General features: G+C 37.0%; 1 long non-coding RNA gene across 1 annotated transcript in view; it reads left to right on the top strand.

Moving 5' to 3' along the window:
• Positions 1-19,066, top strand: part of LOC110362259 (uncharacterized) — a 108,883-nt gene that overhangs the window by 57,217 nt on the left and 32,600 nt on the right. Inside the window, exons 11-13 of the long non-coding RNA XR_010474337.1 lie at positions 12,283-12,381; positions 15,655-15,727; positions 17,477-17,575. This is a non-coding gene — a long non-coding RNA (uncharacterized LOC110362259). The remainder of the gene's footprint in view (positions 1-12,282; positions 12,382-15,654; positions 15,728-17,476; positions 17,576-19,066) is intronic.

The following is a 19,066-nucleotide window of genomic DNA, read 5'->3' as shown; positions in this document are numbered from 1 at the left end:
TTTCCCTTTTGCATTTTATTATATCTTGTATCTTTTCAGGAACAGTTTTCACTGATCTGTAGAGCTTTAAATACTGCCCTAGTGAATAAACATTTCTTTTCAGTAAACAATCTCCAGAAATAGATTTTTACCGAAAGTAGTTTGTTTTTAATAACACATGCTGGCTCTTGGAGTTAGATTCCTAAAGGAACTGTAAAATGCTTTTCTGTCACAGCATCTGACTTCCCTTCTTTGTCAATGTTTTAGCAGATGTGTTGGGTTCTCTGTAGTTACAGGTCAGCTTCTGTTTATTAAAAACAAAAACAAAACAAACCAAAAGGAAGAAAAGAAAACTGGGGGCAGGGGAAGGAGTGAACATATACCAATACAGGTATTCAAATTCTAAGTTGAAAATGTTGTGTCCAAAGGAATTTGTTCAAGTTTAAAATGCAAACTTCTAAGAAGCTAATTTCAAACTCTAAGATGCTACGAAGGCTGCTGTTAGGAAGTCAGCATGGTGATGTCTTAGGATGTCTTTATTAGTCAAAGGGCAGTTTTCACTGCTGTTTTGTGGTTGCCAGTATTTTTCAAGAAAGAACCCCATTTCTGGAAGAGATACTGGTTGTAAAATATTTGATTTTGTGCATTTGATGTTTCACACTTCTTTTAGTGGTGGGCTGTAGATGCGAATGAGTCAGTCATCTCACTGATGAGCACGGGGCGCGGAGCTGCTGCCGCTGAAGCTGCGCTGTGGCCGGGAGGAGTGCGCAGGAGCAGGGTGAGGTGCCACCCACCAGCTCTGTGCGCCACACACCGGGGGGTGACAGGGCCCAGAACACGAGTCCGTTTGAGGTAGTAGAAAAATATCTCCCCTTACTTCAGTGGGCTTTGTGTCACGCTGTGGGTTTTGACCCACAAGAAGGTGGTGTAGAAGCTAAGGTCTTCTGGCAAATTTGGAACTCAGTGAAGTTATCTGACACTTGAGCCTTGAAGCTTTGAACAGGCCTTTCTTAACAAAATGTCATTCTGGGGACACAGGTAATTTTGCATCCAAATCCAGCGATGTGTTTATTCTGTGTTATTTATTTCTGCGAGCTGGGCAAGGTAGACTAGTGATCATAATTTTTGTGTTTTTTTTTTTTTTTTAATCCTTGTTACCCTTGTTTTTTTTCAATACCTTTGGTAGCATGGCACATGTAATGTTTGCTCCACATCTATAGTGGATGATGTTCAGATCTCCTTTAAAGTAGTCTAAAACAAAACATGACTTGTCTGGAAGAGGTGTCAATATATTCGAATAGTGTTCTGCAGCAGAAAGCTCCCCTACAACTCCTACTTTTTTTTTTTACACACGTATTTTTGGAAGAGAGCTTGGCCTGTCATTAGTTTTCTCACAAAAATTTCAGCTGTGAGATTTTTGTGAACGAAAGAGAAAGAGATCAATTCTCTGTGGATTCATAGTACTTGTATATGAGGATTAGGCTAATGCAGATTCACAGGCAAAAATCAATATAGGTTTCAGAAATCTCTTCTGCTAACGATGGAACTGATCATGCAGTTCACAGCCTTAATTATGTATCTTCTTTATGAGACAATAGTAATATCTCTTCACATGGACATAAAAGTTGAATTTGACCTTCACCCTATATTATTTTTTTTTTCTTGATGGGAAAATATGAGTAAAGTATTAAATATTATTTGCTTGGTCAAGGAGTAATAAAAATGGTAGGCCATTTTATGATTTGTTCAAAATAACCATAGTGTAAGGAATGGATTAACCTCCCATCTTCTGTCGTCCAAAATAAGAACTATAAAGAGTATTTCTAAAGTAGTGTTGTCTACAGAAGTTGCAGCATCAGACAGAGGTTTACTGTGATTAGAATAGTTATCGCCCAGATTTTATGCTTTTATGAAGTAATATTGCAGAGACCTTGTAATCTGAGGGTAATAAACATTTCTCAAGAGGAACGAAGGACCCATTTCTTTTAAAGGGCTACATGTTTCAAGTGAAATCAGCCACCTTATTCTGATAGTTACTGAGGAGCTGAAATGGAGTGAAACCACTAGTGGGGTTTGTGCCTCCAGAGTGCAGAGCGCTGCTGCAGGCTGGAGCTGTTGGAAGGCACATGGGGTGACGGGGTGACGCACAGCCCTGCAGGGTTTGCGTTCACTGGAGCTGTATGGGACAGAAGGGGCAGTCAGTCTCAGCTCTTGCGCTGCCTGCTGGGCTGTGTTTCCAGACATCCCAGCACTGTTGGTATTTGGCATGTTTATTTCCCCAGAAAGGGTTTTCCTTCCTTCCTTCTTTCAGTTTCTCAGTAATCAGTCTTGAGTTCCACTACATATTCTGTTGAATATCAAATAATACATTAAGTCCAAATTCTACCTTCCCACCCCTGCCACCTGTTTCTGTGATCTCTCATCCACTCACCATGCTAATAATTACTTCAGCTGTTTCTGCAATGGTATGTGGTTCTGCATTAAGGAGAAGCTCTTCCTGTGGTCTTGAACAAGGAGGATATTTTTGAAACCAGTGTCTCTTGTGATGCTCACAGAATAAACTGAGGGTTTTTTGTTACCAACTTCTCTGCTTTGATGCACCTGGAAAGGATAGAAAGAATTTTATTTGGTACTCTCTGAGGGACAAGTAAGACTCTTTGCAAATATACATCAAAGAAACAAATTTTGACATCTATTAATGACATTTTTGGTTTGTGTACTTTTCTTAAATTAAAAAATATGTGAAAAGAAACACTTGCGTTAGTTTGTGCTGCTGATCTGGAGGTGCATCCATTCTTTGTTGTTTCTAGGATAATGCAGCATATGGTGATTATTGCTGGATTAAAGGAAAAGGCCCAATTTTAATTCCAGCTGTGATCATGTGTTTTTTCTGTTTGTTTGTTTTTTGTGACTTACAAAGGCTGATGAAGAATGGATTTGGAATATGGGATTTGAATTTTATGACCTCGATATTGTCTTAAAAGGGAGCTTTAAATTGTCAGTTCTTTACAGATTGTGTGAATGTGCTGGAGCCGTGATGGTAATGGCAGTTGGGCACAGCTGGTGTTGGTTAGGACCATCTTCTCGAGGACACTCCACCATGTGACTACAGAACAGAGACAAACATAATTTGTTAGGTGTTTAGAGTAGTTCAAATTAAGCAATTAGGCCTGAAATTGTCATTTGGAAATGTAATGTGTTTATAAAATAGAATGTGCAAAAGATGTTTTAGCTCATGATTAAGAACTAAAATGAGGAGGGAAGCCCTAGAGATTATGATAATTAAGCTCAGATGGAAGAAATGCAGAGCTCTACAGCCTTTTCAAAATTGTAGTTTCAGTTAGCCTTCTATGCTGCCTTGCAATGGATGAACTTGAGTGTTCAGAGGGAGATTTTGCTGTTTTGGAGAATTTTGTTCTTTCCAGTGTTATGCTAAAGTAATGTAGGAGGGAATGCACAGGGAGAATAAAATTCATGGAGAGGAACTTCCATGCACTTTCGAGTATACTCAGCTTTGTCCAAAAGAATAAATAAAATCACTTGACCTCATGAATGATTCCAGATACTTTTCCCATTTCCTTCTTATACCTTTCAAACATAAATGTGCCACTTCTGTAGCTGATTTTGCTTCTTTCTTTGCTAATTTTTGCATGATGAATAAACAGATTCTTGTTCTCTTCAACACAAACAATTTTTTCCACGAACAAGGTCACTAACGGATTCTTCAAAGCAAAATCTGCCTGATGTGTTGCTTCTTTTCATGCAAGCAGCATTCTCCCTCTTTTTAAACTTTCATTCTCGGGCTTCCAGGATTCAGTCAATGCTTTTCTGTTGTACTTTGCCCATTTTCCTTCATTTTCACTGTTACTGGTTCTCTGCAATAATTCTTCCAGATTCTCATACCTTCTTTTTGTATTTTCTCTGTGACCGGCTTCTGCATTTAAAGCTTCAAACAGTATTTTCATGTTAGTGACATCCACATTCCATTTGAAATCTTTTCACATCTCTGTGGCTTTTTTATTTGTTGTTCTGAATATCTGTTTACCTCCAGCTCAGGCCCAGTCGCTGTTTGTTAACATCACCATTCTCAGTACTGATTGCTAAAGTATTGATTTGGACTCTTCAGCCTTTTCTCCTTTATGTTGGTAGACAAATCTTGTTGGTTCTTCTGGTGTATACTGCTTGTTTAAATTCCTGCAATAAAATGCCTTTCTTTGCTTTAGTAACTAGTTTTCTTAACTAATACAATTTGTTCCAGTATCCTTTCCCTTCATTTCTCTGTAGTCCTGCTCAAGCCTATGCAAATTCTTACTTTCTTATTCTGTACCTTAGGATACACCAAAGCCTGTCTGATCCACTGAGTGCTTTCTTTCCAACTTCCTTATCAGTGACACAATTGTTGTCTTCTGCCTTGTCTGCTGTTGTTCCAAAGTCCTCTGTTTTTTCTTCATCTTCCTGCTGGTTTTATTTCCTGTTATTTTATTTCCTTTGACCTCTCAGGGGCATCTTCTGCTGTTGCATGCCCCATGGAGGTTAGACCAAAAGATCTATATGGTATTAAAAAATATATATATATATATATTAATGACTAATTATTATAATTAATTAATATTAAATTATAACTTGAAAAGAGGAGAATCTGGTTTGTTGTTCTAAGTAGTGGATTGTCTGTGCAATTCAGGAACTTGAACATGAAACTTTCCACCTTTGTAACTTGTTATTGGGAAAAGATGAAATGACACTGAAGGTTTCTTATGAATAATAATTCACATTTAGGAATAATTTAAACTCCATCTTTTTTTAATTGATAACTTTGAATTGATATTAAAGAATCAAAGAATCAAAGAATAGAACAGAGAATGTTTAGTAAGCTTACTGAAGGTAATGCATTTTGTGTTGATTTTCCAAGGTTTAGGGAGATGTATACATGAAAGTAAGAGCCTTTTCAGTGTTTGTTCCTCATACTTGGCATCTCCCTACTGCTGTTATAATGCAGCTGTTATAAAGTTATATCTGGACTGCATATAAATTAAAAAACAAAACCAAAGCAAAACTTATATTTTGGTTCTAAATGCCTCAGTGGTATGCTATCGGTATGTGTTTGCTTGTTTAGAATTCAAAGTAGGATGAGTTTTGTGGTTGGTATTTATGGTAGAACGTTTTCCTCACCAATACTTACTACTATAATCCTGCAGTGAGCTGAATCCCTGCTACAGTTTACGTTGATGCTGAAGGATGTGAAAACCATGTGGATTCTTGTTCACAGGAGAGTTTTCACCACGTGTTAATTATTTTTGAATCTTGGTTTAGTTAGACACTGTCCACACCCCCTTATTCCAGTGTGGGTGCCCTCCTGTGAAGGGTAGAAATGTAGTGTATCAGCTTTCACTTAAGAAATGCCAGAGCACTTAGTATTGCTTCGTTTGAAGAGCTGGGGATTTAAGAAGAAACACAAGACTCTTATGAATTAAAAATGAAAATCTTAAATTGGGCAACATGAGATAGCTTTCATCTCAGATCATATATGGTTTTATATACATTCAGGAAGTAACAAATAGAGAAAATAATGTAAGTGTATACTAGCACTTGTATTGCCTGGTTACCCTGTGCTTCTCTGAATGTTTAGATCTGCCTTTATATTTTGCATTTCTGTTAAATTTTGTGGGCTTATGAAGGTCTGAACACTAGAATATTATACGTTAAAAGTAACTCTGACCAAAACTCCTGTTTTAGGATGCTTGTGGAAAATTAAGCTAGCTATTTTCACTTCTGTATTTTTCATGTATTCGTATTATGCAGCTTTCTATACAGATTTTTTTTCCAGATAAGAAGTGTAAAAAATCTGCCAAAAATATGTTTGCATGTGCAAACATATACATGTATAGTCATAACTACCCAGATATTCACGGTGTTAAATGTCTTATCTTCATGCCACTTGAGGAAGGCATTTAATGATAATCTCCTACAATGAGAAAAAAGTTATTCACTTTTAGAAGGATGAAATACATTAATTTGAGTGAAATTGCCATGAGAAAAGCAGTCTGTATCTTTTCTGACGGGCCTCGGTGCCTCTGAGGAAAAAGAGCAGCTAACATTGTGTATAAATAGAGTACTTTGCTTTTTTCTCCTCCATAATTTCTAATTTCTGTTGGTTTCCTGGTTAAATGTACTAAATTGTTTCTCATTTCTCCTCACACTAAAAAAGGATAACCTAGTATATCCTCACATATATCTTAAGTGATACTGTTGTTGGCTGCTCTCCTTTACTTCTCAGTTAAGATCCTGTTAACTCCTATTTTAAAACTTCTGTTGTGCCTCTTTAAGTCATTTTAAGGTGTTGTTTGCTGGCTTTGGCTGATAAAACCAATTACAGTTATAGCTCTGTACCTCAGGAAAGTAAAAGTGCATATGGTTACATAAAGAATGCCCCAAACTTTACTTATCTGGAAAATTTTACTGGTCTGTCTTGTGAGAATTTGGGCTGTTCTTGTTACTCGTCAGTAAGGAAATCTATCAGGTGTAGCTGTAGGCTCTGCTGGAGAGTTGGGATCAGAATGAGTGTGAAAACTTTTAAAATACAGGTGAGAGCTGATCTGGTACAATTTAGGGCTGATTTCTTAGCACCGAATGAGAACTTGTAGACAGTATGTGTTTGGCTTTTGAGGAACACCAGAAGTTAAGAATTTTTATTATTTATATTCCAACAGAAGTTAATTCAAGATCAAAATCCCGTTCTGTTACCTACTGTTCCCCTCTGCAGGAACACTCCCTTGCTTACCACAAGTCTTGAAGTCTTCTATGTTCCAGCTGTTACCTGTAAATTTATAGAATATTTGCCAAACTACCTGATTCCCTAAGGATAATGTGGTGATTTCTCTGGTCAAAACCCATTCTGACTTTGAAAAGTAGATGTCCAGTAGCTCTCATCCTGCACCATCTGCAGTCACTGCTTTGACCCCAGACCCTTATCTCCTCCACTAATAGCTCACTTGCTTCTGCTTCTCATTGAGCAGACGGAGAGAAAGGAAGTGGGAACAGCAACACCTTCCCTGTTCACCTTCCTTGCTTATGATGAAAATCGGAAAAGGGGAGCTTGCTCTGTAAAACTCATAAAAGGGAAGCAAAACTGTTTTTCCTACAGCCTTGCCTGAAAGAAAGGAAGGAGAGGAGGGGAAAAAGGCAAGAAGACAGCAAAAGGGTACATTAGAAACTCTGCCTGCAGGTGCTTGATGAGGAGGGGGACATGATGGCAGCCCTTTGCTCCAAGAGGGGTCAAGTGCTGCTGTAACTGGACTTGCATGTTTTTCTTGGCTTTCCCTGTATTGCTAATACTGACAGTGTGAGCAAAAGTGATCCACTGCATGTATTGGGAGTAAGCATCACCACTGGCTTGGCAGTCACACCAAGCACAAAGGTTTTGGTTCTAGCCTCATGAAAGCAGGATTTGACCTGAGCAGGTAGAGGAGATCCAGAGCCACGCATGTGTGAGGCAGGGAGATCAGTTCATTTTGCTGAGTGTGTGGAATATAAGATGAACTAAGCCAGCTATCTACACAGTCCCCTTATTGATACTTTACAATTAAAGGTTCATTTACTGTTAAAGTCCTTTAAAATAATACACGCAAAATGCTGATGGAGAGATTGGTATTGTGGGAGAACAGTCAGCCTACAAGTAAATGAGTCATAGCCATCTCCTGCTGCCTCTCACCTGCCATCGAAGGTGCCCATTTTATGCAGCAGCCATGCGAATGTCTATTAAAAAGAACCATTAAAACATCAAGGAGTAGTTTGTTAAAACAGTATCAAAGGAAGTGCTAAATTTGCTGAAGTCCGTTTTGTTAACTGTTCTGTAATCTTTTCTGTTTACCTGATGCTACCTAGATTGTGCAGCATTTCTATTGTAAACATGAATAATGTGGGATACTACTTTAGCTGTTTGGAAGCTCAGATTCAAAGAGTATGTGGCACACAGCGCCTCCTGAAAACCTGCACGCTTTGCAGTAGATGTTTCTGTCCTATATTTACTGAAATAGAAGTGGATATAGTGTTTGCTTTTCAAATTTTTGGTCTGACTCCTGTGACTCTGACTCCAGTAAGTAATGCCAGTAGCATGGGTAGATGGATCTGACAGGGTTGAGAACTAACAGCATGTCAGACGCTTTTCTCCAATGAAGGCTATAGATCAGAGCTAGGAATCTGCTGGAGCTGGAGAGGGTGACAAGGGAATAACATCCCTTTCTCTTCCATCGACAGCAGCAATAACTCCTGGTTCTCTGGGGACAGATTGTAAAAGCCAATAGCCAGAAGCTGTGAAGCAGGGAGGGTAGAAGAATTGAAAATTAAAGAGGGAGTGAAAATTTTGCGTAAGGCTTTAGTGAGATGTTGGTATAAACCATCAAGTGTCAGTCTTTTAATTGCCTTATTGTTGATAGGAAGGGTTCTTGCAATATTAGTTTTTATTGCTTTATAAAGTTAAAATATTAGTAAAATACTAGTTAAAATCTTTAAGGTGTACTGTGCATGCTTTTATGTGTAGCTAGGTATCATATGTTCTGTGATAACTGCTGTTATTGGAAGAGTGTGGAAAAAGGTTTTTAAAGTATAGCTTTAAAATTAAAAATCTTTGAATAGTAAAAAATTTGTTAATATCATTAGTGTATATAGACATATTTTGAGCATGGTGATACTCTATGTTGTACACAAATCAGATCATGCATTCAAATGCCTGTGGGATTTGTAGTTGATATCTCTTGGTATGTAAAATCTCACATTGTTGAATCTTTCCTAGTTCACAAGCATTTAAACTTTGGCTGCATTTGTATCCAGGTGGAGTGTTCTATTATGGTACCACCAGATTTTACTGATGTTGTGATACCTGTATTATACCATGAGTCTTTCATTCATTTCTTTGCAGAGCAGTAGCTTTTAACAGCTTAATGATGAACACTTATAGAAGCCAAACCATAATAAAAAGGCATAGCTTCCAGACTTTTAAGCAGCAGAAGTGCTTAAAAGCAGTATTTTTAATAAGAGATGTTCTTGCTTAGTTTTTAAACTGTGACTGGTGTTTAGTTAAATCTTTTACAGACTCAGTTCACTGAAGGTGACAGAAGTACTCACTTGAGCTCAATGAAAAGTAGACGTGACAGTAAATTTTTCAGTCAGAGACAGGAGATCTTGTTATAGGAGTCAGTATGGGGGTCAGGACAGAGCCTGTTGATGATTGAGGAAAAGAGAAGTAAATTCATTCTGCTTCAGGCACTTTGTCAAGTGCCAGTAGCTTACCATTGAGAACTAGTCACCCGTTCTAGTCTTACGGCCCTAGAGGTCACTCATTTGATATAAATCATAGCACTGCATAGGCTCAGCAACCTATTGCCATTTGAGATGAAATAAAAAAAGAGGAATGCTTCATTCTGAATTGAAATGACTGTGAATATCCCACCACATGTTGCTGTTTAATGCAATATGTGGTTAGATATTGATCTCCAAAATCAAGTCATTAAAATGTGCAGTTTTTGTTTATTGGAATGAAGCAATTAAATGGTTCAGTTATGCCAGACCTTACCTTTTCTGATGAAAACTATTGATTTCTTGCCACAGCTTTATAAGCGACAATGTTTTTGATTACTCTTGACAAACCTCCTTGGAGTGTTAATTAAAATTGTACCAGATGAGCAGGTGTGGGAGATCATTAGATCGCCCGGATCACACACTACACTTCATATTCTGCAGCCTTGCATAATGAATAGGGCACAAGAGGGGGAAAACAATATCTTCATCAGCAGAATTAGCATCTTCTCTCTCTTTTCTTTTGTAACTAGGTAGCATTACATTTTACAGTACGTTCATTTATCAGCTATTGAATAACTTCCACTGCATCTGATTAAATTCAGTTTCTTTCGAAATATTACATTACTACACAAATGAAAAAAATTAAGTACTTGGTTGGTTAGTGTGTGAATGCTCATAAACTCGTGATAACCACTGCATTCTTTTAGAAACAAAGCAGAAACCTTAGACCTTTTCCCAGATAAGACATGTTAATAAAGTCTGCATTTTTCTTTTGCTTAAACTACATGGCAGAATAAAATAGCATGAGAAGTATTGACTGCATTGGTTTTGAAAGAGCAAATTATTTCATGATTTATTAATTTACAATAGATTTTTTGTCTGATGCAATATTAATCAGTTGATAATTTTTTCACACCTTAATATTATGCTGAGACAATAACTCTGTAATGCATTTATTGTGCTTGTGTTGTACAACACGAGGATGCAGTTTGCAATTGATTATGAAGCCTGGTGTGATGGGCAGCTCTGATTAGACAGGATAAGAAAAAAAACGGGGGGGAGGTAAAACAACTGAGAAAATTAAGGATGTAATGTGATTAAAGATGGGGTGTGTGTTTGGAACAGCAGAGAGAAATGTGCCAAATATTTGATCATAAACTGCTTGGCCTCTAAATAAATAGCTTCAATTTCCATTAATATCATAGGTGAGTCCTAGTCAACAGTTAAATGAAAGCTTTTGTGATATGTTTGTAGCTCAGCGCAAGTCTTACTGAACTGACTGTTCGGGACTCCATGGTTTTAAACTAAAAAAAGGGGACTTATTTTTAAAGAAATACTTTGAGTAATAGTTGCAAAAGGTAGTGCCTGAGCATCAGCAGCACTTAAGACAGGTGTTCTCTTTAGGGGAGCTAAAACTAAATGTCATGTGCCCTTTGATGAAGTTGCCTTTTTCTGTGCCTGTCTACCTTTCTGGAAATTAGATAAAACATCCTATACAGTACTTGCAGTTCAGTGTTACTGCAGCATTCATTTAATGTTTGTAAAACTGTTTCAAATCCTAGCATAAATGTAAATTCAGATCCCAAATCTACTGTACACTTCTTAATGCTTAATTGACTGCATCATGCTTTCCAAAATCAAAATAAAGTTGAAAAGAGGCAATCCTGTGTCAACTGTTAGGATTGATAACACGTCACAAAAATGGAAGGGAAGCTTTAGGAGTTACCTATACGTTGGTAAATGTAGATATATTATTGTCTTCCAGCAGAAATCCAGTTAAATAACTTGAGTTGTCCTATTGATTTAGACAAGCAATATAAATGAGCTGGATATTAACTCCAGCTGGAGCAGTGACTCCTTTACAGTAATAGTGATCTATGCTTGAATGTGGTAATTTGATCCCGTTTTTTGAGACTGAATGCAGAATACGTCGATCGCCTTTACTTTTGACCTGATGCTGTAAGATGTGGATATTTTGAAGTTATGTAAAGCATTATTTAAATTAATTAGTTTACTACTGCCGACTTTACTAGGAGACATAATTTCTTTTCATTACTTTTGAAAACTATGACTTTCACTCAAACGTGTATAATTTGCAGGACAATTTTCCATAGACTTAATATAAAATCTGAAGCCGCTCTCTGTAATCTTTTTAGAAGAAAGTATGTCTGTTCTTGGGCTATAATTTCTTTTGGGTTAAACTGAAAAAAAGGAAGGAGGAGGCTATTTCCAAGCAGTGACTGAAATTGCCAGGTACATAATGTTTACTTGGTGGCTTCAGTGTGGATGAAAGAAGATTGATTCTCGCAGGATGATTGAACATGGACACTTCTGTAACAACCGGTAGTGCCTGGTACTCTGTGGAACAGCCTTTGTGAGAGGCTGTTAAACAAAGTGGAATGGGAACCAATACGTGCTCTCAGCCTCTGTCAGAGCTGAAGTATAACGTGAGAAACCTTGGAGTTGCTGCTTACATGCTACTTTTTGGTGGATAAATAGGTTACTGCAACAGCTTGTAAGAGTCAAGCTTACAAGAGCTAAACTTTGCCTGAAAAAGCAAGTAACAAAAAAGATTAAATAATCTAACAGGTATAACTGAAAGAGAAAAAAGATCATCTACTGTAATCTTCTAGGGTGTATTTTTCCTTGTTATTCAGTACTTTTTTCCTGTTCATTTGAGAGTTTAAAAAAAGATGAATGAAGGTTTTCACTGGCATTCCAGATACATCAAGTGATTTATTAAATAATAATAATTCTACAGGTAGAAAACCGGTTTTGTACTACATGATCAACATCCTAAGGGAAGACTGAGCTAAATTATTTCCATTTTCTGCCCTAAAATTGGAAATATTGTGAATGCATCCAAATAAGCTTTCAGACTTTTGCATTTTCTGCGTTCTGAAAGCTTCTGCTTAATTGTGCAAAGCTGAACTCAAGTGGTGGTTATGTGAAGATGCAAAATAGTACCAGTAATAACAATTCTCCTTTGCATATTCTCTTTAATTTCAGGAGTCAAAGCATTTCACAATCGGTGATTAAACATGAAATGGCCAACATGCCTGAACAATAGTTTTGATCACCTGCAGAGGGTGCATCACCAGCTAAAATGTAAGCAGGACATAATGTAATATATTGTTGGTTAGATATGGAAAAACATCTCTCTGCTTCTAACTGTTGATTTCCTATCCTTTTTTTTTTTTTTTCCCAGAACAATTACATCTTTGTGTTTATTAGTAACATTTTTCTTTTGTTACATTCAAAAGACAGTTAGCTATATTGCATGTAAAATGTGTGAAACCTGCAAACTCTCAGGATTAGTGGTTCTCTCTATTCGTTGCTACATATTGAAAATAATTCCTGTCAGCTGATGCTCTTCAAGCTGCCTGGAAGAACTTTGGCATAGTTTTCCTAACCTTTCAAACAGTAAAAGCAAAGCTCCGCTTTGATTAAAAAAAAAAAAAGCTGGAGGACTTTGGCCCAGATCCATTAAGGATGCAGGCAACTGCGCTGCGGTCTGACAGCATATTCCACAAAACGCTGAAAAGTTCTCCTCAGGGTCCCTGGAGTGGGCTGAGGCACTTTGCTTGTACTTAACATACATCAACTGTCACCCGACGGCAGTCGGTGTTGAACTGAACACAATGGAACATCCAGATGGTCTAAACAAAGTGAACAAATGTTCACTGCTATTAAAAGCTGTTTACATCAACTTCCAGTATTTCATGTGCTGAAGTTTATACTGTGTCACTACTGGGGTGCTTAGCTCCATCCTCAGTTCATATCAGGGATTTCTAAGCTATTGTTGCTAATTTGTTAAAATAACATTCTGAATATGCCTTAAATACATGCCTCTGAACTTTTTTTTAATAGGAAATCGGTCATTGTATGCAAATCACATGCTTTCAAATATTGTAATTGATTGTCCTGTCTAATTTCCCCTTGCTTTTCCCCCAGTGTAGCCTCCTTCCAGCACCCCCCCACCAAACCTGCACTGAGCATGTACGGCGCCACTGCCGGACCGGGCCGGGCCGCCTTGCTCCCTGGCACAGGCTGCCGCTGGTGCTGGGCCGGCCACGGGCATGTGTGCGCCTGTCATAGTTTGCTTTCTTCTGTGAAAGACCCTGGGATACCTACTGCTGTCCTAGTAGTGATTAAGATGTGCAAGTGACAAATGGACATTTTACATCTCCTTCCTCTGAGCCTTGTTCCTGGTGTCGACTCTGCTGAAAGTCCAGATCTGTGCCTTATACTCACTAAAAAATTAATCGGCGGGACACAAGCTTAGCTCAGTTGTTTTTTTTGTGAAACAGCAATGAAATTCTTAGGAAGACTGTGAATGAGGAAATCTTTCCAAAACAGTGCTGTATTTTGCAAGAATGCGTTTTGGTTAGCTGCGTGCTGTTCTTGAAAGAATGACCAGAAGTGCCTGAAGCACTAAAACAAACCCCTTAATTGCACTGATTTAAAAACTTAAGAGATATAATATTCTTTTGAATATTAGTGACAAGATCACATGCAGTGAAAAGAGCGCAAGATCACATGCAAGCTGTGATCCATCTGCAGAGTATTTGCAAAATACAAATCAACTGTTTTTTCAGTTTGTTTTAAAATGAAACCTAACCAGCCCTCCCCTCTCCCCACAAACATTAGATTGTTAAGGTCTTAAATAAGATGGAATTGGACCATTAGCTTTTCAGGTAAGGATTTTTTTTTCTGTAGTTTGTGCCCTGTAGACCTAGCTGTTACTGTTGCCATGGTACAAATAATAAAATGGAAAAAAAAGGCATCTGAAAAACATTTTTAAACCACAAGAATCTGATATTGTTGTTCACTATTTCTTTATAACACTGATCGTATTTATCCCAGCATATGTTATTCAGCTACTTGTTAGTGATAGCACTAACCTTCACTAAATGGACAAAACCATGCATATGTCTTCCGAGAGAAAAATCCTGTCACACTTTATAGGTTTTGATTAAGTAGAGCTCTACAACATTGAAACAGGGCTGCTGTGGACATGTTCTGAAGGTCTGTATGGAGTATGCTAGTATTCTTTCTAAGATGTTTATACCATGGAGAAGATTTTTTTAAGAAGTATTCTGATTCTCAAAGTTAGTGCATTGAACAAAGTGGTTAGGGAAATTATAATTCTGAATTCAGGATGTTTCTTCAATAAGCTATTAATATTTTAAAATATTGTAAATGTATGAAATAATAATTATATATTATAATATATTATAATAAATATAATATATTATAATATATTATAATAATGAAATAATGAATAATAAGAATAATAATGAAAGAATAATTGAAACTGTCTCAATCTTGCGTGATATTATTGAAAACAGAAGTACTTGTAATAAAATGTAATATTTTACAGAGCCATTTTCCTTTCTGACAGCAATAAGTGACCATAATGTAAGATAAAAATATTAAATTTTAATATCTGGTTTAAGCATTAGTTGCAAAGGTGATACGGTAAATAGCACATTTTTCCTGCTGTATTTTGGCTGATAATCATTATGCTGAATACAAGACCAATTCCTGTTTTCAGAAGCTTTGGACATGGGTTTCCCAGATCCAAATTTGGTATGCATAACTTTTTCAAATCAGTTCCATTTCATTTTGAGCTTTAATAAATTATTTAACTTTAGGTTATTGATTTGAAAAAAAAAAATCTTGTTTATGGACCTTTTTTTTTCCTAAAATGTTGCAGAGAACCAGAATAATTGCCCAGGTTTTTCATGCTCTTATCACTATTAGTTTTCTGCTGCATGGCTGAATCTCCTTTCCTTAGTTCTGTGTCTGTTGTACAAAGACCAAATCTTTGACTTGGCAAACGTCCTTAGGAATAAAGCTACTGCTGGTAATTTCCTTTGAGTTCTGCAATACCCACGTCATTTTCAGAGATGAGATGGCTCCTCATAGGCATCTTTTTCTGTGGAATGTAGTGGGAAGGGGTCTGATACCTCGCTGTCGTGAAAGGTCTGTGATTCACCTTATTGTCCTGAGTTTTTCTGTCATTTTCCTGTCCCCTGAATCCTTGAACCCAGTAGGTAGACAGCACTGCTCTCCACGGAGATAATTTCTTGTCGTTGTGGTGAACTTGGCTCGCAAGACACGTGCTCTAGAAACACCAGGGTAAGGTTTTGCACGATGAACTTGCACGATGTGTAATTCTTATGGGGTCAGTGTGTCAGAAGCATATGAAATATTTAGAAGTAGTAGGGTTAAACCCTGGTGACACTGGTGGGTGTAGTATTTGAGACTTCTTTTCTAGGTCAAGGTAGTTCTTATGTTGTGCTGGGACGTGACAATAAAAGAGATTAATATTATTCTGCGTTACAAAATGATTAATCTCTGATGTTTCCATTCTAGGGAGTTTGTTGCCAAAACTATAGGAAGTCGTTGCATGAGGAAATGTTTAACAGTAAAGGTGACATCATTAATTGTAAGTATTTCACTAAGCAAGACTTTTCTTGACCATACAGAGTGACAGAGAAAGAAAGATTTTACTTTACATAAGGGAGCCGTGAGAGGTATCAGGACAGAAAACTCTTACAAAACCACAGTTCTCAGGTTTGACAGGGGTCAAGCATTGTGCCCACTGTAGATGAGCTGTTTGGAGCCAGATTGTCAATCCAAACGCAAGCTGCTCTGTTTCCTGTTTATGCCTGTGCAGAGTTACACATCCTGACCCACTCGCCTTCAGCTGCAGGTTTTTCCGCACTCCCTAGGAGATTTCTTCCTTAAAATGGCTTGTTATTTATCATTTAAGTAAGCCATTGGAATTTTGTTAATTCCTGTTTTACTTAGCACATGCAAAATGATATCATTAGCTAAAGGAAGATGGTGTTAAGGCACTGAGAGTTACTGATACTACTAATTAAATGACCTTTTCAAAACAAAATCTGATCAGACTATGCCTGAATGTAGGGAATTGATGCCAAGTTTACTGCTTTTCAGAGGCCTGGCCTATTGTATATCTGACCTGAGGCTATCAGCAATTAAAACCTGGTCTAGTAATTTAAAAATAAGCTTTTTGTATATTACACATTTACATTTTTCCATCTGTTATAAGATTAATTTAACAAGTTTGCACTATAAAGTGACATTCTTAGCAGAGGAGTTTGTTTGATGTGTTTATGAAGATCCTCCGTGGACAGAGGTTCTTGGGATTTTTTTTTGTTATTCAGCAGGATAGATATATATATATATGTATAGTTGTTGTTGTTTTCTTCAGCCCCCACATCTAATAAAGTGAACTGAAAACTGAACATTCCTGACAGTTCACTGTGCTTTGTCCTTTCCCCTTAAACTGGAACACAATGAGAAATAATTCTGATTATAACCAGAACTCTGTCAGAAGAGTTCTCCATTAGCTTGGAAGAAAAGTATAACTTAGCCAAAGTTTTACTAAATTTAAGGGGCTTTCTTATAGATAGCAAAGAACTTCTGTTAATTACCTACATGCCTGGCTTAAAAGCTAAAGGAGGGTAGTTACAGAGGAAGGAGATTGCTAGATAAGCTCTACTTCCAAACAAATGTGGATGGTATTTGATTAGAATGACTGACAATGAACTACATATTCTTCCCTCCACCTCCTTTGTTGCTTTACTGTAATTAGAAATTAGGTCTTTAACACATGCTACACTGATTTATATAAAAGCACCAAATTAAATTTGGAAGGGATTTTATTAATCTAATGGTAGTTTTTCCCACAAAAGAACACATATATAACATGAGCAGAGTAAGTGTAAAATAAAAATTCAGACTATGTTGAAGCAGCATAATTGCGAGGAGGTGGCGGGGGGAAGACACCATTTTGCAGTTCTTCTGCAAATTTGACAGAATTAGGAAGAATAATATTTTCACTGTATTCAGTAGGAACAGTGTTGGACATGGTCTTCTGCTGCAGTCAATTGACCCAGTTTTGACCTTTATCAAATAATATAATCTGTAAGATACTAATAAATACTTTGTAAAAAGTATCTAGGCACCTATAATGAAAATTAAGAAGCTCTTCACTTGATTGCTTATTCCTAGTTTGTGAATGACACCCTTAAACTTGGTAGCACTATCTTTGCTTATTAATATGTTTTATCTCGGTATGATATCTAAATATTTGCCAGGGATTAATGGGTTTTAATTTAGTAATACCTTTATGAGGCATAAAAATCTCATTGCTTCCATTTTACAGACTGAAACTGAGCAACTTTATGTAATGATTTCTGTAACTTAGCGTAAGACTGTTTGAGACATGCCTTAAGTCCTTGGTTTTTCCAGTCCCAACTCCAAGGTGAGCTCAGCTACTTGTCCTACAAACTTAAGTACCAAAGATTCACACCTGCAATCTGTGTTTTGAATGTTATTCTCATTCACAACTCCCTCCATCCCCAACAAAAAGAAAACCCAAACAAAAAACCTAACCATACAGCCTCAAGCCACAAGTTAGCTTTGGAAAAGTCATTACAGAAAATATCAATCATATATGCAACAGAATGAATTCCTTTTCTCCCAAGGGATGATTATATTTAATGACAGAGTAGAGCTGAGGTTTTGAAATTTGTTTTTAATAGATGTTAAACTAATCATTAAATGCAATCAAGTTTATTTCCTATGTTATTTGAAGTCAAAAGGGTGGTCAGAGTCTCTTTCCAGACATTCCCTGTTGTCTTGATAAATTTTGTTAAATAACAGCTGATGAGGGTATTTTTATCTTCAGTAAAGTGAGTATTGTTAGACTATAATTTTCTATTTTTATCATAATTTGTTGTTTGTGTCTTACATTATTGATGTACTTGATGTGAATTGCAGAAAAAAGCATTTTTAACCTTTTTTCCTCAATTATCTTTTCAGTACATGTAAGATGGTGAAAACACTCTGCACTACCCAAGTTATCTTTAGAATGGTTAAGCACTAATTCCCTCGATGACCATGTTCACATTGTGAGATGCATCAACACACGTTTTGGCTATTAGGCCAAAAGAATATCCCATTTAGGGCTTTTCCCCACAGTAATCAAGGCTGAAGACAGCAAAACAGGGTTCCCTTCACAGGATGCAGCAACCAAATGAACTCAGCATTTTTCAAAGACTAAGCCCTGGTATTAGTTCCTTTTTACAGTATATCCCAGTGTGACTTCAGTTTCCTTTAGCAAAGGCAGCCAAGGTAAAAAGCACAAGACTGCAGGTTATTTAGTAAAAATGCATTGCTGTGCATAAACCTCTTTAGGTTCAGACCTGTTGTTGGTCAAAGCTGGCCTGTTGACCCAGGTCTACACTAGCTGGGTAATCCTGCAGGTCTTTGCTAAGGTATGCTTGCAGCATCAAACATCTCAGCCTCTAATCTAATGCAGAACACATGTAAATAGCCTTTCCAGATGTGTTAGTTAATGTAACTAATATCATTCTGAGCCTAACGCCTTCCCTTATTTGGGAGGAGGAGGAGTTGGTGTGAAATATTTGTGGCTTCAAATGTATTAAAACATAATATTTGTGTTCATCTTATGATTTTCACCATTTTTTTTTTCTTTTATTTATAGCAAACCCCATTTTTCTACAAGCAGCATGTTGGCTGCCTTTTCCTGGGGAAAAAAAACCCACAAAACTGGCTGGCATAAAAGCAAATAGCCTGTAGATTCGACAAGATGATAAACAAAAATATTGTAGTTAGTTTCAAAAGATTTGTCTTCTCTTTGCAGTGGAATATTACGTTATGCCTCTAGTTGAGAAATGTGAGTAGTAATCTCACTTTTTTATACCTTGGGATGGCTTGCTGGAGATCACTT

The sequence above is a fragment of the Columba livia genome, chromosome 8 (genome assembly GCF_036013475.1).
Source record: "Columba livia isolate bColLiv1 breed racing homer chromosome 8, bColLiv1.pat.W.v2, whole genome shotgun sequence".
Classification (NCBI taxonomy): Eukaryota; Metazoa; Chordata; class Aves; order Columbiformes; family Columbidae; genus Columba; species Columba livia.
This window is presented reverse-complemented; position numbering and strand designations above follow the sequence as displayed.